Source organism: Pseudophryne corroboree, chromosome 11, assembly GCF_028390025.1.
Source record: "Pseudophryne corroboree isolate aPseCor3 chromosome 11, aPseCor3.hap2, whole genome shotgun sequence".
Classification (NCBI taxonomy): domain Eukaryota; kingdom Metazoa; phylum Chordata; class Amphibia; order Anura; family Myobatrachidae; genus Pseudophryne; species Pseudophryne corroboree.
This window is the reverse complement of record NC_086454.1, coordinates 191,252,643-191,280,195: the sequence shown is the minus strand read 5'-3', so window position 1 is coordinate 191,280,195 and position 27,553 is coordinate 191,252,643.

Sequence of the window (27,553 nt, the reverse complement as noted above, 5' to 3'; positions counted from 1 at the left end):
ATGAATTATTGTAGTTATATTTAGTGTGTCAGATGTGAAAATTAAGAAAGAGTTAATAAATACGTGATTGATAATAATTAAAAGAAACGTGAGAGCTGTGAGTGTATAACTTATATCATGATGTGTTTTAATTCTGTATTGGTGACTCTAGTGAAAGGGGACATGATTAATATATTAATTGAATTAAATGTAAAAATTAGTGCATGATCCAAAAATACGTCATGCTGGATCCTTAGGTGCTCCTATATATTTTAGAGAATCTGAACATCACAGTTCTTGTGACTACACTAGTGATAAAAAAAGGAAGAAAAAAGTGTTTGATAAAATAAAAGTGAAAAAAGAAAAAAACACAAAAAAATTCATATATATATATATGAGATTTGTTTTATGTTAAATGTTTATTAAATTACCCTTATTTCCTGTTCCATATACCAATATCCTTAATGTTCATTAAAATGTCCATTCCTCCTGATCTCCATAATCATCTTATACTGGGGGTTGAGAGAAAGATATACAGTTTAAGTGAAATTAAATAAGAAAATGACAAAAAGAGAGCAGAGACGCCACAGGAAATAGGGGATGATAACCTAAGAATAATCAACTTAACAGATAAAACCCTTACTGATGAACAAACCTCCTTATTGTCTAAGGGACTTTCTTTCTCCCCCTCTCATAAACCCAACAGATTCGACTGTGAGAAAGATATCCAACTTTTTGTGAGAAAAATATTACTGAAAAAATTCTATAGTAATCAACAGAAATTTGTAAACGATCACAAGCAGCCGAATCCCTGGGCCTGACATCATCCTTTACTGAGGAAGATCAAACCATGATACAAATTTTGGAAGAACTCGAATTGGAACAAGATGATGTCAGTCATAACATACATCCTTTCGATACAGCTCAAGAACAAATCTTCATTTTTCCTGATTTTAAGATTTGCCCACCTGTAAAGGTATATTTGGATCTTGTATCCAGAGATATGGATAAATTATTTAGCTGACTGAATTCTTTTGAATTTCAGAATGACAATCTGACTATAGGTGAGAGACCTGCTCTCCAACAAATTTCTTAATGGCACGACACTACCATTAAGCCCTCGGATAAAGGGAGCAATGTGGTGCTGTGGCCCAGAACCATGTATATAGAAGAATTAAACAGGCAGCTTAATGACCGTTCATGTTACAAACAGTTGCTGTTTAACCCAACCTCAGATTTTCAAAACAAATATATTGACATCATCACGAATGCTCTGGAGAGTGGAACAATAACTAAGAAAGATTTTAACTTTCTATATACTAATAAACCTTAGATACCAACTTTATATCTACTCCCAAAAGTCCATAAAAATGAGACCATCCCCCCAGGGAGACCGATAGTCTCGGGAATGGGAAGCCTAACAGAGAAGGCAAGCACATATGCTGATCAATATCTATGACATTTTGTAATACCCTTGCCCTCATACGTTAGGGACACAATGGATGTCTTGAACAAACTCCAGAATCTATCAGTTAGTCAAGGGACTTGGCTAGCAACATATGATGTTGAGAGTCTTTAGACAAGTATTGACCATGAGAAAGGACTTCTGGCAGATGAATATTTCCTGAATATGCCCAGACAACATGATTTTAATACCTTCCTCCTCTCATTACTAAAATTTATACTAACCCGAAATTACTTCACTTGTAATGAGAAGTTCTACCTCCAGGTTAGAGGCACGGCGATGGGGACAGCATGTGCCCCTACATATGCCGGCCTCTACCTGGGATGGTGGGAGAGATAGTTTCTTTTACATGAGAGGAACGAGATCTACATTGACCATATTCTCATTTACTTGAGATATATCGACAACATCTTAATGGTATGGGATGGAGAACAAGATCAGTATAAACAGCTAATCTCAAACCTCAACACTAATGATTTGAACTTAAAACTTACTGGCGAGATGAGCCAAGAACAAGTTAACTTTCTGGATCTTACCATTAAAATAGAGGAGGATGGATCAATATCCACCGACATGTTCAGGAAACAAACTGCAACAAATAGTATCTTACATTACAGCAGTTCTCATCTACCAGCCACTTTGAAGGTGATTCCAAAGGGAGAATTACTACGTACCAAGAGGAAATGTTCCAGTGCACAGAGCTTTCGTGAAAGAGAAAGACAACTATGTGATAGACTGAAACAAAGAGGTTACAGCAACCGCATTATAAAAACTGCAAGACACGTAGTCAAATCATACACTAGGGAATCCCTACTTGTACCAAAAATGAAGGTCCAAAAAGAGGAACCTGTCAGATTCATAGGAACCTTCAACAATCAATGGCGTAAAATTAATTCCATCCTACAAAAACGCTGGTCAGTCCTCCATACTGATATGGATTTAAAAGAGATCTTGCCAGATAGAGTGGAAACCAGTTGGAGAAAATCCCAAAATTTAAAAGACATCTTAGTACAGAGCCACTTACCATCCTTGAAGAAAAAGATACATCATAAACAAGGCTCCTTTTGCTGTAGACAATGTAAAGCCTGCCAACATATGACACGCAAGACTGAATTCTATGACAAATATGGCAAAAGATGGAAAATTGAAGGGTATATTGATTGTACCACTACGGGAGTAGTATATCAACTGATTTGTCCCTCCAATAGAATTTATATCGGCAAAATGATCAGACCCCTGAAGGTGAGACTATTGGAACACTTATGAAGCATAAGAAATGCCAAACAAGATAAGAGCCAATTCAAGTCTCTAACTCCCGTTGCCAACCACTTTTTACACCATCATAATGGCAATCCGAAAGGACTACAAGCCTTTGAAGAGCATACAAGCTGGCATCAGAGGAGGGAACACTGACAAACAGCTCTTACAGTTTGAAACAAAAATGATATTCTTAATGGATAGCCAACACCCAAGGGGACTGAATGAAAATAACAGCTATCTGCCTTTCCTTTGATCAGTATTGGGCCATGGCCCAAGATGTGAAAAGAGGATTAATAATTTCCAACTTTGTGTCACTTTTTGTCATTTTCTTATTTCATTTCACTTAAACTGTATATCTTTCTCTCAACCCCCAGTATAAGATGATTATGGAAATCAGTAGTAATGGACATTTTAATGAACATCAAGGATATTGGTATATGGAACAGGAAATAATGGTAATTTAATAAACATTTAACATAAAATAAATTTCTTTTATATATATATATATATATATATATAAAAGAAATTTATTTTATGTTAAATGTTTATTAAATTACCATTATTTAATTACCAATGCCTCACCATTATTTTATCAAACACTTTTTTCTTCCTTTTGTATCACTAGTGTGGTCACAAGAACTGTAATGTTCAGATTTTCTAAAATATATAGGAGCACCTAAGGATCCAGCACGATGTATTTTTGGATCATGCACTAATTATTACATTTAATTCAATTAATATATCAATCATGTCCCCTTTCACTAAAGTCACCAATACAGAATTAAAACACATCATGATATAAGTTATACACTCACAGCTCTCACATTTCTTTCAATTATCAATCACGTATTTATTCACTCTTTCTTAATTTTCACATCTGACACACTAAATATAACTACAATAATTCATATGCTGTATATCTAACCTAATTTAAACATAATCAGTGTATCGTTACACTTACACACTATTATATTCATTTACAATTATTGATAAAAAAAATATATATATGTGTAATCAAAAAGTTGAAAAGATATCATTTTTATTTATTGATGTTCTGTTAATTTTCATTAATTTCCTGACATCTACAGAAAACCTCCTTGGTACATATACAATTAACTATAGATGGTTGGATCATGTAATTGTAAATAAAATATTCTATACAATAAAGTATGGGACTATGCAAAGTACTTTTGCATTTGGAAGAGATTTCAATCATGCCATATAGTTTTAGATATGTCTACATGACTTACATGATACCAACATTTTAGAAACAATATTTAATAACAGAAACATAAACATAGGGAATGAATAACGTTGAAAGAGAAAGAATACAGGAGCAAAAACTACATTTCCCGAGAGCCCACAGGCACCACGTGATTATTTGAAGGACTCGCGTCATTGGGTATAAAAAGCACGTAACTGGAGTAAAATGCAACTACGTATCCCGGCATTCTGAGCAATAGCCCAGGAGGAAGTATCATTGGTTAAGCTAAACAGATGATATGTACACTTGTCCGCACGTGACCAGAGTAGAATGTAACTACATATCCCGGCATTCTTAGCGATAGCCTAGGACGGAGAATCATTGGTTGAGCTAAACAGATGATCTGTACACTTGTTCTTATTGGTTATGTGAAACCTTAAACCCTTACTGAATGCAACAATTTGGTTCGCCCTGACGAAGCCTGTTCGTGAAACGTGCACGCCGGCGTTTCCCGGGCTCACTTGTTTATAAGAAATGTTATAAAATGAAATAATACAACTCATCCAATAATGAATGGGAAGAGGGGATTGTAGACTATATAAAATGTGTAATAGATCTGTGACCCTAGTCAAGGGAGGATTTTAGGAGCGTGATTAACAGGAGCTATACTAGAACATCATATAGAAATACCCAGGAATCGCGTGGGTTATATAAGCGGCAGATATTACGATTCCAGCACTGTGTCACATGGAATATAAGGGACATGTTTAATAGCTATATAATTGAGTTTGGAATAGCATACAATTTCTTTATGTCCCTATCCCTATTTATTAGCAATACCACTGTCACTGTGTATCAGCCATATATTAAAACACCAAACATAAATGGTATTTCTACTCATAATTGTAGTGTAAACGTCTCAGAAATCGAGACCTGTCATGATCAATAATGACTCACTGATAATATTCTTGGCACTGTGTATCGGTTGCTCAGTAGTATACAGAACTAAAGAGATACTTTATTCCTAACTGCTGTGCAATTGTAACAGGAATTTTATTCAATGTATCAATAGAGAACTATTACTAAACTGAGATCATTGTAACTAACAATCTGACACAGAGCAAACCTGTACTGAGTCATTCTCCTAGATCCACATCTGCTCCTGTTCCCACTGACTAGTACAATTGATAATAAACACAGACATACACATCCTGCCATAATAAGAAATTTTATCAAAATCTGGATTAAAATAATATACTATATACCTAATATCTGTATATGGAAAATTCATAGAGGGAAAAGGATATGATATACATATGTACACATGATTACATATGATCTACATAATTAGACAGGATATGAATGCATAGTAGAGAAACTGCATATATTTCCAACCCATTGTCAGCAAACTATTGTTCTTTTTCCTTTGGAATATTTATGACATTAGAATAACGTACACTACTCTTAGTAGGAACCAGTCTGCGTAATAGACAAGGTGTGAGACTGTACTGTGGAATGATTGTGAGGAGATACACCCTTGAAGGGGACTCATAAAATTGTATATATTATCCACAGGGATCAGATAACCTTGTCAGCAGGCAATTATAGGTTTGCACAACTAAGATACTGTACATCAATCTTAGGAGGCATCAGTCTGTATATTAGACAAGGTAGGAAATCGTACTGTGGAATATATTCATTATCCACAGGAACCAGATAAACCTTGTCAGCAGACCTCAAACACATCATAAGTTTGCACAATAGACGTGGTGTGTGGAAGTGTTTCTCTTGTCTTCCTTTATAAAAAAACAATTCAATTTAGTGGAAGTATTTTCTTGTGCATATGAAAATATCAATACATTCTAACCATTCATCCTTCTATGATTCAACAACACTATAGATATAGAATATAACATACATAGAACTACTGATCCCCCATATGAAAATAAAAATATTTATGATTAACGTCAAACTTACCAATCATTTATTGAGTAATATAATAGAATAGAATAATAACACAGTGAGCCCATTTGATATTATAATCAACTTTTATTGATTCACACTTTATATATATATATATATATATATATATATGATTCACACTTTATATATATATATATATATATATATGTTTATATTTCATGAAACAGGATATTTTAGGAAATTAAGAATAAAAGCTAAGTTTTAAGCAAATAATCATTACATTGATACCATTAAACTACATATATCTTCTTTCTAAGTGCGCCAACACAAAAGACAATCTTGTTCTTTCGTTTTTTTGGTTCTTTGTGTATCTGAAATATTGTAATGTCTATGTTGGTGTGGAATAATTCACCTTCCTAGTGAAATGGGCCTTAACTGATTTTGGCAGCGGCAATCCAGCCACAGAATGAGCCTGCTGAATCGTGTTACAGATCCAGCGAGCAATAGTTTGCTTTGAAGCAGGAGCACCAAGCTTGTTGGATGCATACAGGATAAACAACAACTCTGTTTTCCTGACCCTAGCCGTTCTGGCTACATAAACCTTCAAAGCCCTGACCACATCAAGCAACTCGGAATCCTCCAAGTCAGTAGTAGCCACAGGCACCACAATAGGTTGGTTTATATGAAAAGATGAAACCACTTTCGGCAGAAATTGTGGACGGGTCCGCAATTCTGCTCTATCCACATGGAAAACCAGATAGGGGCTTTTATGTGACAAAGCCGCCAACTCTGACACATGCCTAGCTGAAGCCAAGACTAATAGCATGACCACCTTCCACGTGAGATATTTCAACTCCACCGTTTTAAGTGGTTCAAACCAGTGGGATTTCAGGAAACTTAACACCACGTTAAGATCCCAAGGTGCCACTGGAGGCACCAAAGGAGGCTGAATATGCAGCACTCCCTTTACCATCGTCTGAACTTAAGGTAGAGAAGCCAACTCCTTTTGAAAGAAAACGGATAGGGCCGAAATCGGGACCTTAATGGAACCCAATTTTAGGCCCAAATTCACTCCGGACTGTAGGAAGTGAAGGAAACGGCCCAGCTGGAATTCCTCCGTATGAGCATTCCTGGCCTCACACCAAGCAATATATTTTCGCCATATACGGTGATAATGTTGAGCTGTCACGTCCTTCCTAGCCTTTATCAGCGTAGGGATGACTTCATCCGGAATGCCTTTACTCTGCTAGGATCCGGCGTTCAACCACCATGCCGTCAAACGCAGCCGCGGTAAGTCTTGGAACAGACAGGGCCCCTGCTGCAACAAGTCCTGTCTTAGAGGAAGAGGCCACGGGTCCTCTGTGAGCATTTCTTGCAGATCTGGATACCAAGTCCTTCGTGGCCAATCTGGAACAATGAGGATTGTTCTCACTCCTCTTTTTATTATTATCCTCAGCACCTTGGGTATGAGATGAAGAAGAGGAAATACAGAGACCGACTGGAACACCCACGGTGTCACCAGGGCGTCCACAGCTATCGCCTGAGGGTCTCTTGACCTGGCGCAATACCTCTGTAGCTTTTTATTGAGGCGGGATGCCATCATGTCCACCTGTGGCAGTTCCCACCGACTTGTAATCTGTGCGAAGACTTCCTGATGAAGTACCCACTCTCCCGGGTGGAGGTCGTGTCTGCTGAGGAAGTCTGCTTCCCAGTTGTCCACTCTGGGCATGAACACTGCTGACAGTGCGCTTACGTGATTCTCCGCCCAGCGAAGAATTCTGGTGGCTTCCGCCATCGCCACCCTGCTCCTTGTGCCGCCTTGTCGGTTTACATAAGCCATGATGTTGTCTGACTGAATCAGAACCGGTTGGTCGCGAAGCAGGGTCTCCGCTTGACGTAGGGCGTTGTATATGGCCCTAAGTTCCAGGATGTTGATGTGAAGGCAAGTCTCTTGACTTGACCACAGACCTTGGAAATTTCTTCCCTGTGTGACTGCTCCCCAACCTCGGAGGCTGGCATCCGTGGTCACCAGGACCCAGTCCTGAATGCCGAATCTGCGGCCCTCGAGAAGTTAAGCGCTCTGCAGCCACTACAGGAGTGACATCCTGGCCCTGGGGGATAGGGTGATTAACTGATGCATCTGAAGATGTGATCCGGACCACTTGTCCAGTAAGTCCCCTTGAAAAGTCCTCGCATGGAACCTGCCGAAGGGAATGGCCTCGTATGATGCCACCATCTTTCCCAGGACTCGAGTGCAGTGATGTACTGACACCTGTTTTGGTTTTAATAGGTTCCTGACCAGTGTCATGAGATCCTGAGCTTTCTCTATCGGGAGATAAACCCTTTTCTGGTCTGTGTCTAGAATCATGCCCAGGAAAGGCAGACGAGTCGTAGGAACCAACTGCGACTTTGGAATAGTCAGAATCCAGCCGTGTTGCCGTAACACTTCCAGAGAATGTGCGACGCTGTTCAGCAACTTCTCTCTTGATCTCGCTTTTATGAGGAGATCGTCCAAGTACGGGATATTGGTGACCCCTTGCTTCCGCAGGAGTACCATCATTTCCGCCATTACCTTGGTAAATATTCTCTGTGCCGTGGAGAGACCAAACAGCAACGTCTGAAATTGGTAATGACAATCCTGTACCACAAATCTGAGGTACGCCTGATGAGGTGGATAAATGGGGACATGAAGGTATTCATCCTTTATGTCCAGACACCATAAAATCCCCCCTTTCCAGGCTTGCGATGACCGCTCTCAGCGATTCCATCTTGAACTTGAACCTTTTCAGGTATATGTTCAGGGACTTAAATTCAATATGGGTCTGACCGAACCGTCCGGTTTTGGGACTACAAACATGGTCGAATAATAACCCCTTCCCTGTTGAAGGAGGGGAACCTTGACCACCACCTGTTGAAGATACAATTTGTGAATTGCAGTTAACACTATTTCCCTCTCGTGGGGGGAAGCTGGTAGGGCCGATTTGAGGTATCGGCGAGGGGGCATCTCTTCGAATTCCAGCTTGTATCCCTGAGACACAATTTCTATCGCCCAGGGATCCACCTGGGAGTGAACCCACTTGTGGCTGAAATTTCGAAGACGTGCCCCCACCGGGCCTAGCTCCGCCTGTGAAGCCCCAGCGTCATGCGGTGGATTTTGTATAGGCCGGGGAGGACTTCTGTTCCTGTGAACTAGCTGTGTTGTGCAGCTTCTTACCTCTGCCCCTGCCTCTGGCAAGAAAGGACGCACCTCGGACTTTCTTGTTCCTTTGTGATCGAAAGGACTGCATTTGATAATACGGTGCTCTCTTAGGCTGTGAGGGAATAAAAGGCAAAAAATTTGACTTTCCAGCTGTAGCTGTGGAGACCAGGTCCGAGAGACCCTCCCCAAACAATTCCTCACCCTTGTAAGGTAAAACCTCCATATGCCTTTTTGAGTCGGCATCACCTGTCCATTGTCGAGTCCACAGGACCCTTCTGGCAGAAATCGACATAGCATTTATTCTAGAATCCAGTAGACTAATGTCTCTTTGAGCATCTCTCATATATAGGACAGCGTCTTTAATATGCCCCAGGGTCAACAATACAGTATCCTTGTCTAAGGTATCAATTTCCTCAGATAAGGTATCCGTCCATGCTGCTACAGCACTACACACCCAGGCCGAAGCGATTCCTGGCCTCAGTAAGGTACCTGAATGTGTATAAATGGACTTCAGGGTAACCTCCTGTTTGCGATCCGCAGCATCTTTGAGGGTAGCCGTATCCTGTGACGGCAGGGCTACCTTCTTGGATAAGTGTGTTAAAGCTTTGTCCACCCTAGGGGAGGATTCCCAGCGTAACCTGTCCGTTGGCGGGAAAGGATACGCCATAAGAATCCTTTTGGAAATCTGCAGTTTTTTATCTGGAGATTCCCAAGCCTTTTCACATAACTCATTTAGCTCGTGTGAGGGGGAAAAGGTTACCTCCGGCTTCTTTCCCCCATACATATGCACCCTCTTGTCAGGGACTGGGGTTTCCTCTGTGATGTGCAACACATCCTTAATTGCTATAATCATATAACGGATGGATTTAGCCAATTTTGGCTGTAACTTTGCATCATCGTAATCGACACTGGAGTCAGAATCCATGTCGGTATCTGTGTCAACAGTTTGGGATAGTGGGCGCTTCTGAGACCATGACGGCCTCTGCGACATAGGATCAGGCACGGGTTGGGACCCTGACTGTCCCGAGGCTTCAGCTTTTTCTAACTTTTTATGCAAGGAATTAACATTATCATTTAAATCCTTCCACATATCCATCCAATCAGGTGTCGGCGCCGTCGGCGGAGACACCACATTCATTTGCTCCCGCTCTGCTTCCACATAGCCTTCCTGATCAGACATGTCGACACAAGCGTACCGACACACCACACACACAGGGAATGCCCTCTCTGAAGACAGTTCCCCCACAAGGCCCTTTGGAGAGACAGAGAGAGAGAGCACACACCCCAGCGCTATAAACCCAGGAATAACACAGTAACTTAATGTTAACCCAGTAGCTGCTGTTATATTGCTTTTTGCGCCTAATTATGTGCCCCCCCTCTCTTTTTACCCTCTTCTACCGTGTATCTGCAGGGGAGAGCCTGGGGAGCTTCCTCTCAGCGGAGTGCTGAGGAAGAAGCCTTGCCCCCTCGGCGGCGGGCTTCTGTCCCGCTTAAATATGCAATTTTTTGGCGGGGGCTCATACATATATACAGTGCCCAGCTGTATATATGCTTAACTTTGCCAAAAGAGGTCCCAAATGCTGCCCAGCCCCCCCCCCCCCCCGCGCCCTGCACCATTACAGTGGCCGGAGTATGTGTAGGTGTGTGGAGCAATGGCGCACAGCTGCAGTGCTGTGCGTTACCTCAGTGAAGAACATGGAGTCTTCTGCCGCCTGTGAAGTCTTTTTTGCTTCTCATACTCACCCGGCTTCTGTCTACCGGCTCTGCGAGGGGGACGGCGGCGCGGCTCCGGGACCGGACGGCGAGGGTGAGATCCTGCGTACCGATCCCTCTGGAGCTAATGGTGTCCAGTAGCCTAAGAAGCAGGACATAGCTTCAGAGAGTAGGGCTGCTTCTCTCCCCTCAGTCCCACGATGCAGGGAGTCTGTTGCCAGCAGAGCTCCCTGAAAATAAAAAACCTAACAAAATACTTTCTCTCAGCAAACTCACGAGAGCTAACTGAAAAGCACCCAGCTCGTCTGGGCACAGTATCAAACTGAGGTCTGGAGGAGGGGCATAGAGGGAGGAGCCAGTGCACACCAGAACCTAAATTCTTTCTTAAAGTGCCCATGTCTCCTGCAGAGCCCATCTATCCCCATGGTCCTTACGGAGTCCCCAGCATCCACTAGGACGTTAGAGTGAAGTGTGTCATGTCCTGGGTCCCTGTGTACTCAGATGATGGTTTCTGGCATGCGTTTATGGAATTAGACTGCCACACTAAACTGGGAGGACAAATATAAGACTTCCTCGTGTGTTGATATACCGAGTGTTGGCGAGACCTGTCCAGAGGCATGGAATCTAACCCACCAGAAGGTTTTCACCAGTGACCCCTTCCCATGGGGATTTGGGTTTCGCTGCTTCCAGAAGGCAGGTCACGGTGAACTTGAGATACTTGAAGATATGATTAATACTTGACCGACAGCACAATGTACTTGTGAACAGGTGACCTTGAGATACTTGAAGAGATGAATGAAGCGTGACCTATGGCACACGGCACTTGAGAATAGGTGAACTTGAGTTACTTGAAGAAATGAATGAAGCTTGACTGACAGCACAGGGGAATTTGCGAACAGGTGACCTTGATATATTTGAAGAGATGAATGAAGCTTGACCGATGGCACATGGTACTTACGAACAGGTGACCTTGAGATACTTGAAGAGATGAATGAAGCTTGACCGATGGCACATGGTACTTGTGAATAGGTGAACTTGAGATACTTGAAGAAATGAATGAAGCTTGAATTATGGCACATGGTACTTGCGAACAGGTGAACTTGAGATACTTGAAGAGATGAATGAAGCTTGACTGATGGCAAATGGTACTTGCAAATAGGTGAACTTGAGTTACTTGAAGAAATGAATGAAGCTTGACCGATGGCACAAGGTACTTGCGAATAGATGAACTTGAGATGCCTAAAGAAATGAATGAAATTTGACCGATGGCACACGGTACTTGCAATTAACATACCTGAAGAAATGAATGAAACTTGACCGATAACACACGGTACTTACGAACAGGTGACCTTGAGATACTTGAAGATATGAATGAAGCTTGAACGATGGCACATGGTGCTTGCGAATAGATGAACTTGAGATACCTGAAGAAATGAATGAAATTTGACCGATGGCACATGGTACTTGCGAATAGGTGAACTTGAGATACTTGAAGTTATGAATGATGCACACTAAGTAATGCAAAAAATAAGCACATGGAAACACAGAAGGGAACCTAGAACCTGGGGCCTAATTCAGACCTGATCGTAGTGTCGAAGTCGAAAATATTATAGCCACATGCATCACGTACAAACACCACACAGATGGCCTCCGTGCGGGTGCTTGTTCCGCCGTGTGTGCTCATGCTCGCACATTACGTATGTTCGCTCATGCGATCCTGTATATTAGCGCGTGGTATGCGTAAATACGGTAGCATACGCATTCGCATGGAAAAGCCATAAAGACATATTCCATATTTAATCCACATAGTGCATAATTTACACATAGCCTACATGCACCACACCAGCGAGTTACATTTACTTTGGAAAGGGAACAATAGAAATATTCAACTTTACAGGATATGAGGGGACAGAATTAGGTTAGGAGGTGGTGTTTGGTATCCAGTTGTACAGTATTTCAAGGGCAATATTCCAATGGCAGTTTGCAGAAAGTAGCATGCTCCTGCGCATGGATATGCGCAGGAGTACAATATAAATATTACACTGTATTTACTGTACTCTTGATATTCGGCGGGAACCCAGTGGAGAACATCTGCAAGTGCACCTGGACCAGGCATCGCCCACCTATTCAAACCGACCTATGACCCCTCATGTACTGTAAATGACCAGCCCTTTTACCTATGGATGAAGAGATTACAGTTTCCTTTGTTTCATGCTTTGGACCATTGTATAAAACCAAGCTTCCTGGCTGGCCTCAGTCTTTTTTCTCTGAAGGTCATCTATTCAGATTGTCTGAGGACCGGAACCGGGTTGCGCAGGCGAACAAACGTATGTATCCATTGGTTGTAGCTTCTTCTATTGTATTATTGTATTTCTGTTGTACCCCCTTTTAAGTAAATAATTGTTGCTGGGTTGGACCTCAATATAACATATACAATTGGTGTCGCATTTCCTTTCCTGTTAGAGGTTATAAAGTGTATTCCACCGCATGTGTAGCTACATTGTGCTTACAGCGTGTCGTCGTGCTTATGCAACATGTACGCATTTCATAAAGGTTTAACTGACACACGATTAGAGGTTGCAGCTGCCTGAACATTTGTGTATTTAAGGTATTGCTCTTTTCCTGAAAGTTAATCAGACTTAACAGTAGCAGCAATTTTGTTAGCAGATGGGCAAAACCATGTGCATTGCAGGGGAGGCAGATATAACATGTGCAGAGAGAATTAGATTTGGGTGGGTTATTTTGTTTCTGTGCAGGATAAATACTGGCTGCTTTATTTTTACACTGCAATTTAGATTTCAGTTTGAACACACCACACCCAAATCTAACTCTCTCTGCACATGTTATATCTGCCTTACCCCTCCACCCTCCCCACACTGCAGTGCACATGGTTTTGGCCATCTGCTAACAAAATTGCTGCTACGATCAGGTCTGAATTACCCCCCTAGAGCTTTAGCATACAGCAGCATGCACTGTAGAAAGAAGAAGTTGTACAGGCAACTTCCTGTTCCCAGGATCCTACAGATATACCCAGAGACCGACAGCCATTGGATAGAGTAGTCAGCTGAGTACTTCCAGGACTCCCACTGGATATGGCTGCAGTCAGCTGACACTGAACATGGCTGCCAGCATTCTGTAAACTCTAAGCATTCTCAAACAGTGTGATCTAAACATGAAAACAAGAGCATGCATCAAGGTCCCGATCGGCGCTGTAGGTGGTGACTGACAGCACCCCTGAGATGGATGTAGAAACCCGCATAAAGGCGAGAAACTGCAGACTCTAGTCTGAATCCTGACAAAGTGGTGTCAATGGCCAGAAAAAAATTCTAAAAGGTTTATTTAGTAAAGGTAGGTGCAAACATATCATATGTCAAAACCAGTAAAAGCCACTGCTAGCTTTGAGAATTAAACAAAACACAACCAAACACAAAAATTAATAATGAAGGAATAAAACATCCACTACCATCCATATTTCCATCTTTTATCTGTTAACTCTCCCCTTCACACCTGACCCAGACATCTCTTTCATTTTATGCCTATAAATTAGCAGCTGTCACAGGAGATTTTGTTTCCCTTCCTCTGATCAAAACAATTAGAATTTGAAAAAGGTTCTACTTGATGGTCCTGTATATTTTCCAATATTATAAAATATTAATTTATTTCTTTTTTACACGTTGCTTGAAATATGTCAGTTTTCTGTATTGCTATGCGTAGCACATTAGAATATATTTCTAACAAGCCAAAAATTGAAATCCATTCAGTGTAAAATTGAAATCTATTCAGGAAATGCACTCAGTAATAGCCTACATGTTTTCATATTTGTAATTCATATAAATATCATACTGCTTTCAATGTCTGTGGCACATTTTACTTATACAAATCAGTACAAGTAACTGCTAATGAGAATGTGCTTGAAGTGATATATCGTGATTATAATTCACGCTTCGCTTTATCAGGTCACTATTTCTATATGCAGACAACTCAACAGCAAGTGAGTATATGTAACAAGTAATAACCAACTCATGCTCGTGTCAGTCAGATATTATTAAATATACAATACCATACATTTTGTACCTAAAGTATGTTCAACTTCTCAATAAAGTATTGCATGATCTCTTGATGCACATTTGATATAGTTCTTTAAGCCAAGATTAAATTCCAGCTAAATGAATTTCAACTAACAAATATCAGTGTTTTGTGGCTGAATGTACCGTAACCGACCATCATAAAATCTCTAAACAGTGACAAAGTGTTTTAGCCAAACAATGAGCAGAGGGCTATGTCACCCAGAGAAAGTGCATGAGTAGCGTCCCCATCCCTCAGAACTATACTGTGCCAGGGTGAACATGGGCAACATGTAGGTGGCACACTGTAATGAAGAAAAAAGGAGATTTATGATAAGAACTTACCTTTGTTAAATTACTTTCTGCGAGGTACACTGGTTTCCACAGGGATAACATCGGGGTGTAGAGTAGGATCTTGATCCGAGGTACCAAAAGCTTTGACTGTTCCCAAGATGCACAGCGCCGCCTCCTCTATATCCCCGCCTCCGTGCACTTGAGCTCAGTTTTATTAACCAGTCCAATGCAGTAGCAGGTAAAAGAGACGACAACCGTTAGTAGCCACATACACCACATTCTCACTACAGGAGAAGTTATCAGCGGCTAATGCCATACCAACCCAAAGAAGCTAAGTGCGTCAGGGTGGGCACACTGTGGAACCCAGTGTACCTCGCAGAAAGAGATTTAACAAAGGTAATTTCTCACCATAAATCTCCTTTTCTGCAGCAGGGTATACTGGGGTTCCACAGGGATAACATCGGGGATGTCCTAAAGCAGTTCCTCATGGGAGGGGACGCACTGCAGCAGGCACAAGAACCTGGTGTCCAAAGGAGGCATCCTGGGAGGCGTAAGTATCGACGGCATAGAACCTTATGAACGTGTTCTCTGAGGACCACGTAGCTGCCTTGCAAAATTGTTCAAGAGTCGCACCACAGCGGGCCACCCAAGAAGGTCCAACAGACCAAGTACAATGGGCTTTGATGGTAGCAGGAGCTGGAAGGCCAGCCTGTACATAAGCATGTGCAATCACCATTCTAATCCATCTGGTCAAGGTCTGCTTGTTAGCAGGCCAGCCAATGTTTGCGAAAACCAAAAAGGACAAAGAGAGAATCAGATCTCCAAAGAGAAGCTGTCGTCTTCACATAAATACGGAGAGCCCGTACCACATCCAAAGACCGCTCTTTGGAGGATAACCCGCACGGTCACGGTGTGAAAAATCAGAAGGGGTGACCAACAGGACAAGCCACCCAAGTCTGAAACCCATCTATCAGCGGCAATAGCCAGCAGAAACAAGACCTTAAGTGTAAGCCATTTAAGGTCTACAGACTCAAGAGGCTCAAACGAAGACTCTTGTAAGGCATCCAGAACAACCAACAAATCCCAAGGAGCCGCAGGCGGGACATATGGACATAGGGAGGTTGAATCCATAAAACACCCTGAGTGAATGTATGAACATCAGGCAGAAACCCTATCTATGAGGCAGAAATATGAACCTTGATGGAGGCCAGATGAAGGCGTAAGTCCAGGCCCTGTTGCAGAAAAGCCAAGAGTTTGGTGGTACTGAACTTGTATGCATCATAATTATTAGTTGCACACCAAGCAAAATTAGAATTCCAGACCCTATGATATATCCAAGCAGAAGCCGGCTTACAGGCCTTCAACATAGTTTGAATGACCGCCTCAGAAAAACCTTTGGCCCTTAGTACGGAAGCTTCAAGAGACATGCCGTCAAAGCCAGCCGGGCCAAATCCTGGTAGACACAAGAGCCCTGAACGAGGAGGCCTGGGTGCTACGGAAGCAGAAGAGGACACTCTATCGGTAAACCCTGCAGGTCTGAGAACCAATGCCGTCTGGGCCACGCCAGAGCGATTAGAAGTAGTATTCCTGCTTCTTGCTTGAACTTCCTTATCACCCTGGGCAGAAGTGACACCGGAGGGAACACGTACGGCAGCCGAAAGTTCCATGGAATTGCCAGTGCATCCACGAATGCTGCTTGAGGATCCCTTTTCCTTGCTCCGAAGACCGGAACCTTGTGATTGTGTCGAGACGCCATCAGGTCTACATCTGGCAGACCCCACTGTTCCACAAGGAGTTGAAAGACCTCCGGATGAAGGCTCCACTCTCCGGTGTGTATGTCCTGATGACTGAGGAAGTCCACTTCTCAGTTTAGGACCCCCGGAATGAACACTGCCAATATGGCTGGCAGATGGCGTTCTGCCCAACGCAGAATCTTTGACACTTCTATCAGTGCTTTGCAGATTCGGGTGCTGCCTTGATGATTTATGTACGCCACCGTGGTGGCATTGTCTGACTGTACCTGAACATGCTTGTTCTGTACCAGAGGCAGGGCTAGTGTCAACGCATTGAGCACTGCCCGCAATTCCAGAAAGTTCATTGGGAGGAGAGATTCCTCCCTGGTCCACCGACCCTGAAGAGAGTGTTGCTCCAACACCATGCCCCAACCCTGCAGACTGGCATCTGTCATCAGAATGACCCAGTTGGAGATCCAGAATGGACGACCCATGCTCAGTTGATGGTCCTGCAGCCACCAAGTCAGTGACAGACAGACCTCCGGAGTCAAGGATATCATGTGAGACCTGATCCGGGGAGGCAGGCCGTCCCACTCAGAGAGAAATTAACCTCTGCAGAGGGCAGGAATGACATTGAGCGTACTCCACCATGTCAAAAGCCGACACCATGAGGCCTAGTACTTGCATCGCCGAGTGAATTGACACACGTGGGCGAGAGAGGAAGCATCTTATCTTGTCCTGAAGCTTCAAGACCTTGTACGGAGACAAAAATAACCGCTGGTTGTGTGTGTCCAATAGTGCTCCCAGGATTCAGGGAAGACTTCTTCCAGTTGATGAGCCACTCGTGGGCTTGCAGGAATTAGACCGTCAGGTCCAGGTGATGAAGGAGAACCTCTGGGGAGTTCACCAGGATCAACAAGTCATCGAGATACGGCAGCATCCTGATACCCTGATGGTGGAGTAAGGCCATCATGACGCCATGACCTTGGTGAAAACTCGAGGAGCCGAGGTCAGACCAAAAGGCAATGCCTGGAATTGAAAATATAGGTTGCCAATAGCAAACTGCAGGTATTGCTGATGCGACACTGCAATAGGTATATTCAGGTAAGCATCCTGTATATCCAGGGATACCATGTAGTCCTTGGGCTCCAGGACCAGAACAATAGAGCGAAGAGTTTCCAGAGGCAACGGCACTACCACTCCCGTATCCAGGAGGGATTGTACCACCATATGGAGAGTTTTTGAGATCTTCCCCAAAAAGAATGTTTTCCTTAAAAGGGATTACCTCCAAGTCTACCGATCAGGACCGCAACCAGAGGATCCGGCGAGCCAGAATAGATATGGTAGATGCCTTGGCCGCTAGGATACCTGCCTCCGATGCTGCCTCTTGAATATAATGAGAGACTGTAACAATGTACGAAAGACACTGTTTTGCATTATCAGGAAAATTTAACGGTAGCTCCGATTCAACTTCCTCAACCCAGGCCTCTATAGCTTTAGCAGCCCAAGAGGCCGCAATAGTAGGCCTATGCACAGCTCCAGCCAGAGTGTAAATGGAATACAAGCAACCCTCAACACGCTTATCCATCGGTTCTTTCAGAGAGGTGACGGTAGTGACAGGCAGAGCAGATGATACCACCAGACGTGCGACCTGTGAGTCCACCGGTGGCGGCGTTTCCCAATTTTTGCTTAACTCTGCAGCAAGGGGACAGCGAGCTAGCATCTTCTTAAACAGAGAGAATTTCTTTCCTGGATATTCCCAGGATTCCTGACTTATGTCAACTAAATGGTCAGAATGTGGTAAAACTAACTTAGTAACCTTCTGATGCTTGAACTTATCTGGTTTCTTAGAGGGAGCAGGTGGTTCTTTATCATCAATTTGAAGAATCAGCCCTATAGCCTCTAAGAGGTCAGGAACATCCACTTGGGTCAGGGATTCCCATCAGAAGCATCTGCATCAGTGTCTGAGGAATCAGTATATGCGCCATCTTCATCAGAAGTAGTGTCTGTAACATGAGTGGATTGTGAGGACGTAATGGGCCGCTTAAGTGACTCCTTGGTCTTAGGCAGGAGAGGGTTAGGATTTTACTTGGCCAATGACAGTTTTAATTACTATAACCGAGAGGACAAAGTATCTGCTCATGGTGGATTAACAGCAGGGACAATATGTGGCTGTAATGGCACAGGAGGTCCCATAAGAGGCACAAGTCTAGTTACCAGCGTAGTCAGTAAATTAGAAAAAGTAGCCCACGGCGGGTTAGTAGTTGACCCTGTTGTAATAGACTGACTGAGGGGTACAAAGCCCCCAGCAACTGAACCCTCAGCTGCAATATTTTCCTCAGAGACATCCATAGCATGAACGCTGCAGGACGCAGGGTCAGCCACAGAACCCTCACCCTGTTGAGCTGACATTACAAGAAAGCTTTACCTTAGGGTGGAACAGTACAATATAAGCAGACAAAGTACCTAACAAAAATCCCTCCGGATAGTGTAACTACAGGAAGAGCACACATGGAGGATTTAAGAGGATTTAAGAGGTGTATGGTGACTGTAATACACAGAGAAAATACCAAAAGAGTATATCCTGTGATAACCACTATATTAATTATATGAAAACCCTGACACACAGAGCCCCCCTCAGGGTACAGAATATAGGGATAGCAGTAGATGTGAGATCACACAGCAGCTATTAGCACTAGAGATGTGCACCGGAAATTTTTCGGGTTTTGTGTTTTGGTTTTGGGTTCGGTTCCGTGGCCGTGTTTTGGGTTCGAACGCGTTTTGGCAAAACCTCACCGAATTTTTTTTGTCGGATTCGGGTGTGTTTTGGATTCGGGTGTTTTTTTCAAAAAAACCTAAAAAACAGCTTAAATCATAGAATTTGGGGGTCATTTTGATCCCAAAGTATTATTAACCTCAATAACCATAATTTCCACTCATTTTTGGTCTATTCTGAACACCTCACACCTCACAATATTATTTTTAGTCCTAAAATTTGCACCGAGGTCGCTGGATGACTAAGCTCAGCGACCCAAGTGGCCGACACAAACACCTGGCCCATCTAGGAGTGGCACTGCAGTGTCACGCAGGATGGCCCTTCCAAAAAACACTCCCGAAACAGCACATGACGCAAAGAAAAAAAGAGGCGCAATGAGGTAGCTGTGTGACTAAGCTCAGCGACCCTAGTGGCCGACACAAACACCTGGCCCATCTAGGAGTGGCACTGCAGTGTCACGCAGGATGGCCCTTCCAAAAAACACTCCCCAAACAGCACATGACGCAAAGAAAAAAAGAGGCGCAATGAGGTAGCTGTGTGAGTAAGCTAAGCGACCCTAGTGGCCGACACAAACACCTGGCCCATCTAGGAGTGGCACTGCAGTGTCAGGCCGGATGGCCCTTCCAAAAAATACTCCCCAAACAGCACATGACGCAAAGAAGAAAAAAATGAGGCGCAATGAGGTAGCTGTGTGACTAAGATAAGTGACCCTAGTGGCCGACACAAACACCTGGCCCATCTAGGAGTGGCACTGCAGTGTCATGCAGGATGGCCCTTCCAAAAAACACTCCCCAAACAGCACATGACGCAAAGAAAAATGAAAGAAAAAAGAGGTGCAAGATGGAATTGTCCTTGGGCCCTCCCACCCACCCTTATGTTGTATAAACAGGACATGCACACTTTAACCAACCCATCATTTCAGTGACAGGGTCTGCCACACGACTGTGACTGAAATGACGGGTTGGTTTGGACCCCCACCAAAAAAGAAGCAATTAATCTCTCCTTGCACAAACTGGCTCTACAGAGGCAAGATGTCCACTTCATCATCATCCTCCGATTCATCACCGTATACATACCCCTCCTCACAGATTATCAATTCGTCCCCACTGGAATCCACCATCACAGCTCCCTGTGTACTTTGTGGAGGCAATTGCTGCTGGTGAATGTCTCCACGGAGGAATTGATTATAATTCATTTTAATGAACATCATCTTCTCCACATTTTCTGGAAGTAACCTCGTACGCCGATTGCTGACAAGGTGAGCGGCGGCACTAAACACTCTTTCGGAGTACACACTTGTGGGAGGGCAACTTAGGTAGAATAAAGCCAGTTTGTGCAAGGGCCTCCAATTCAAATTGCCTCTTTTTCCTGCCAGTATACGTACGGACTGTCTGACGTGCCTACTTGGATGCGGTCACTCATATAATCCTCCACCATTCTTTCAATGGTGAGAGAATCATATGCAGTGACAGTAGACGACATGTCCGTAATCGTTGTCAGGTCCTTCAGTCCGGACCAGATGTCAGCATCAGCAGTCGCTCCAGACTGCCCTGCATCACCGCCAGCGGGTGGGCTCGGAATTCTGAGCCTTTTCCTCGCACCCCCAGTTGCGGGAGAATGTGAAGGAGGAGATGTTGACAGGTCGCGTTCCGCTTGACTTGACAATTTTCTCACCAGCAGTTCTTTGAACCCCTGCAGACTTGTGTCTGCCGGAAAGAGAGATACAACGTAGGTTTTAAATCTAGGATCGAGCACGGTGGCAAAAATGTAGTGCTCTGATTTCAACAGATTGACCACCCGTGAATCCTTGTTAAGCGAATTAAGGGCTCCATTCACAAGTCCCACATGCCTAGCGGAATCGCTCAGTGTTAGCTCCTCCTTCAATGTCTCCAGCTTCTTCTGCAAAAGCCTGATGAGGGGAATGACCTGACTCAGGCTGGCAGTGTCTGAACTGACTTCACGTGTGGCAAGTTCAAAAGGTTGCAGAACCTTGCACAACGTTGAAATCATTCTCCACTGCGCTTGAGACAGGTGCATTCCACCTCCTATATCGTGCTCAGTTGTATAGGCTTGAATGGCCTTTTGCTGCTCCTCCAACCTCTGAAGCATATAGAGGGTTGAATTCCACCTCGTTACCACTTCTTGCTTCAGATGATGGCAGGGCAGGTTCAGGCGTTTTTGGTGTTGCTCCAGTCTTCTGTACGTGGTGCCTGTACGCCGAAAGTGTCCCGCAATTCTTCTGGCCACCGACAGCATCTCTTGCACGCCCCTCTCGTTTTTTAAATAATTCTGCATCACCAAATTTAAGGTATGTGCAAAACATGGGACGTGCTGGAATTTGCCCATATTTAATGCACACACAATATTGCTGGCGTTGTCCGATGCCACAAATCCACAGGAGAGTCCAATTGGGGTAAGCCATTCTGCGATGATCTTCCTCAGTTGCCGTAAGAGGTTTTTAGCTGTGTGCGTATTCTGGAAAGCGGTGATACAAAGCGTAGCCTGCCTAGGAAAGAGTTGGCGTTTGCGAGATGCTGCTACTGGTGCCGCCGCTGCTGTTCTTGCGGCGGGAGTCAATACATCTACCCAGTGGGCTGTCACAGTCATATAGTCCTCAGTCTGCCCTGCTCCACTTGTCCATATGTCCGTGGTTAAGTGGACATTGGGTACAACTGCATTTTTTAGGACACTGGTGAGTCTTTTTCTGAGGTCTGTGTACATTTTCGGTATCGCCTGCCTAGAGAAATGGAACCTAGATGGTATTTGGTACCGGGGACACAGTACCTCAATCAAGTCTATAGTTGGCTCTGCAGTAATGATGGATACCGGAACCACGTTTCTCACCGCCCAGGATGCCAAGGCCTCAGTTATCCGCTTTGCAGCAGGATGACTGCTGTGATATTTCATCTTCCTCGCAAAGGACTGTTGGACAGTCAATTGCTTGGTGGAAGTAGTAAAAGTGGTCTTACGACTTCCCCTCTGGGATGACCATCGACTCCCAGCAGCAACAACAGCAGCGCCAGCAGCAGTAGGCATTACACTCAAGGATGCATCGGAGGAATCCCAGGCAGGAGAGGACTCGTCAGAATTGCCAGTGACATGGCCTTCAGGACTATTGGCATTCCTGGGGAAGGAGGAAATTGACACTGAGGGAGTTGGTGGGGTGGTTTGCGTGAGCTTGGTTACAAGAGGAAGGGATTTACTGGTCAGTGGACTGCTTCCGCTGTCGCCCAAAGTTTTTGAACTTGTCACTGACTTATGATGAATGTGCTGCAGGTGACGTATAAGGGAGGATGTTCCGAGGTGGTTAACGTCCTTACCCCTACTTATTACAGCTTGACAAAGGCAACACACGGCTTGACACCTGTTGTCCGCATTTCTGTTGAAATACTTCCACACCGAAGAGCTGATTTTTTTGGTATTTTCACCAGGCATGTCAATGGCCATATTCCTCCCACGGACAACAGTTGTCTCCCCGGGTGCCTGACTTAAACAAACCACCTCACCATCAGAATCCTCATTGTAAATTAGCTCCCCAGCGCCAGCAACACCCATATCCTCCTCATCCTGGTGTACTTCAACACTGACATCTTCAATCTGACTATCAGGAACTGGACTGCGGGTGCTCCTTCCAGCACTTGCAGGGGGCGTGCAAATGGTGGAAGGCGCATGCTCTTCACGTCCAGTGTTGGGAAGGTCAGGCATCGCAACCGACACAATTGGACTCTCCTTGTGGATTTGTGATTTCGAAGAACGCACAGTTCTTTGCTGTGCTTTTGCCAGCTTAAGTCTTTTCATTTTTCTAGCGAGAGGCTGAGTGCTTCCATCCTCATGTGAAGCTGAACCACTAGCCATGAACATAGGCCAGGGCCTCAGCCGTTCCTTGCCACTCCGTGTGGTAAATGGCATATTGGCAAGTTTACGCTTCTCCTCCGACGATTTTATTTTAGATTTTTGAGTCCTTTTTTTACTGATATTTGGTGTTTTGGATTTTACATGCTCTGTACTATGACATTGGGCATCGGCCTTGGCAGACGACGTTGATGGAATTTCATCGTCTCGGCCATGACTAGTGGCAGCAGCTTCAGCACGAGGTGGAAGTGGATCTTGATCTTTCCCTATTTTTGGAACCTCAACATTTTTGTTCTCCATATTTTAATAGGCACAACTAAAAGGCACCTCAGGTAAACAATGGAGATGGATGGATACTAGTATACTTATGGATGACGAGTGACTGACGACACAGAGGTAGCTACAGCCGTGGACTACCGTACTGCGTCTGCTAGTATATAGATGATAATGATATAAAAAATATATATATATCACTACTGCAGGTATATATAATATAATGACGGACCTGCTGGACACTGTCAGCAGACTCCTAAACTACTAGTATGAAAAAGATAGAAAAAAAAAACCCACCACAGGTGGGTATACAATTATGGACGAGCACTGACGACACAGAGGTAGCCACAGCCGTGGACTACCGTACTGCGTCTGCTAGTATAGAGATGATAATGATATAAAAAATATATATATATCACTACTGCAGGTATATATAATATAATGACGGACCTGCTGGACACTGTCAGCAGACTCCTAAACTACTAGTATGAAGAAGATAGAAAAAAAAACCCCACCACAGGTAGGTATACAATTATGGACGAGCACTGACGACACAGAGGTAGCCACAGCCGTGGACTACCGTACTGCGTCTGCTAGTATAGAGATGATAATGATATAAAAAATATATATATATCACTACTGCAGGTATATATAATATAATGACGGACCTGCTGGACACTGTCAGCAGACTCCTAAACTACTAGTATGAAGAAGATAGAAAAAAAAACCCACCACAGGTAGGTATACAATTATGGACGAGCACTGACGACACAGAGGTAGCCACAGCCGTGGACTACCGTACTGCGTCTGCTAGTATAGAGATGATAATGATATAAAAAATATATATATATCACTACTGCAGGTATATATAATATAATGACGGACCTGCTGGACACTGTCAGCAGACTCCTAAACTACTAGTATGAAGAAGATAGAAAAAAAAACCCCACCACAGGTAGGTATACAATTATGGACGAGCACTGACAACACAGAGGTAGCCACAGCCGTGGACTACCGTACTGCGTCTGCTAGTATAGAGATGATAATGATATAAAAAATATATATATATATCACTACTGCAGGTATATATAATATAATGACGGACCTGCTGGACACTGTCAGCAGACTCCTAAACTACTAGTATGAAGAAGATAGAAAAAAAAACCCCACCACAGGTAGGTATACAATTATGGACGAGCACTGACGACACAGAGGTAGCCACAGCCGTGGACTACCATACTGCGTCTGCTAGTATAGAGATGATAATGATATAAAAAATATATATATATCACTACTGCAGGTATATATAATATAATTACGGACCTGCTGGACACTGTCAGCAGACTCCTAAACTACTAGTTTGAAGAAGATAGAAAAAAAACCCCCACCACAGGTAGGTATACAATTATGGACGAGCACTGACGACACAGAGGTAGCCACAGCCGTGGACTACCGTACTGCGTCTGCTAGTATAGAGATGATAATGATATATAATATATATATATATCACTACTGCAGGTATATATAATATAATGACGGACCTGCTGGACACTGTCAGCAGACTCCTAAACTACTAGTATGAAGAAGATAGAAAAAAAAAACCCACCACAGGTAGGTATACAATTATGGACGAGCACTGATGACACAGAGGTAGCTACAGCCGTGGACTACCGTACTGCGTCTGCTAGTATAGAGATGATAATGATATAAAAAATATATATATATCACTACTGCAGGTATATATAATATAATGACGGACCTGCTGGACACTGTCAGCAGACTCCTAAACTACTAGTTTGAAGAAGATAGAAAAAAAAAAAAACCACCACAGGTAGGTATACAATTATGGACGAGCACTGACGACACAGAGGTAGCCACAGCCGTGGACTACCGTACTGCGTCTGCTAATATAGAGATGATAAAGATGATAGAGATGAACAAAAAAAATATAACACTACTGCAGGTAAATATTTATATAATATAATGAATGACGGACATGCTGGACACTGTCAGCAGAATGCGTTTATAGAATAAATAAAAAAAACACCACAGGAGTGTTTAACTTTTTCAGGCAGACAATATACTGGTGGTCACTGGTCAGTCACACTGGCAGCAAAAGTGTGCACTGTACTCCTGCTATAACTGCACCCCAGTCTCCCCCACAATTCAACTGTGTGAGCAGTGAGCACTCAGCACAGTCAGATATACATAGATGATATTATCATGCAGCACACTGAGGCTGAGCACAGATATGGTATGTGACTGTGTATCGTTTTTTTTCAGGCAGAGAACGGATTATATTAAATAATAAATAAAACTGGTGGTGGTCAGTCACTAGTAACTAACTATCAGCAAAACTCTGCACTCTGAGTACTCCTAATGCTCCCCAAAATTACTAAGTAATCAACTCAAGTGTCTCTATCTATTCTAACGGAGAGGACGCCAGCCACGTCCTCTCCCTATCAATCTCAATGCACGTGTGAAAATGGCGGCTCCTTATATAGAATCCGAGTCTCGCGATAGAATACGAGCCTCGCGAGAATCCGTCAGCGGGATGATGACGTTCGGGCGCGCTCGGGTTAGCCGAGCAAGGCGGGAAGATCCGAGTCTGCCTCGGACCCGTGTAAAAAGGCTGAAGTTCGGGGGGGTTCGGATTCCGAGGAACCGAACCCGCTCATCTCTAATTAGCACACACACACTCACATGTACAATGCAGAAATTATCACAAATAACAATAAAACTGCACTGGACTAGCAATACTGTAATACTGTAGTACCTGCATTACACAAGTAAAGCTAATTAGGTATATAGATATATCAATGCACAGTAAAGACTGGATGTATATCACAGGGTACTTGTACTAAATATCCCTAGTTGTTCTTAACTACCACTGTCTAACGACATGTAGAATACTTAAGTGTCCTGTAAATGCACAGCGCTGATTTTGCAGGCGGCTTTACAGAGGAAGCATTGCCCAGCAGTCCCAGATAAGCGCAGCTGTGTGTGTAATGGCACCCAAACACTGACAGGGAGAGAAGGAGAGAGAGAGATGCAGCTCCAGGGCAGGAACATTAGCAGTAAATGGTGCCCTGGGGATCGGGGGGAGGGGCTACAGGTCAGAGCCAGATCCTCTTGCTGGACTTCACCACTGGGTACTGTGGGCAGTATAGAAACGGATTATTACTAAAATCCGACCTGTGCCCTTGCCCTGGTGGTCTAGTGGGGTTCCTGCACGGCCACAGTGTCCATGCCAGCGCGTGCGGTCTGCCTCCCAGAGACCGCGCCGGATCACAGTTTGCAGTGGGTCCCACCTGAGGAACCCTCTTACCTCCTCCTTGCAGCAGCCACGCGATCCTGGAGAGCAGCGACGGTGTGTGTGTGTGCCCTAAGTAAGAACCGGAGCCCTCTGCTGTAGTTACCCGGCAACCAGGGCGCGGGAGTGTACAGCGCCGCTGGGAGGTGGGGGAGCCGCAGCACAATGTGTCATAATGACACTTAGCACTTTTAAGTGCCTATGCTGCTGCTCTGAAGTCTTCTTTCTTCAATTGAAAGCTCTTTTTAGGGCTGCCCAGCGCAGCTCCCCTGTTGTCAGTCTGCTCTAGAGGTACCAACTTACAAACAGAGCTCCTGTGCACGGAGGCAGGGTTATAGAGGAGGCGGCGCTGTGCATCTTGGGAACAGTCAAAGCTTTTAGCCTTTTGGTGCCTCGGATCAAGATCCAACTCTACACCACAGTGTACCCCGCTGCAGAAAAACAATATTAGTAGCAGTATTGTACTGATGCATGAAGGAAACACTGAAAGTATGGAATTGTATGG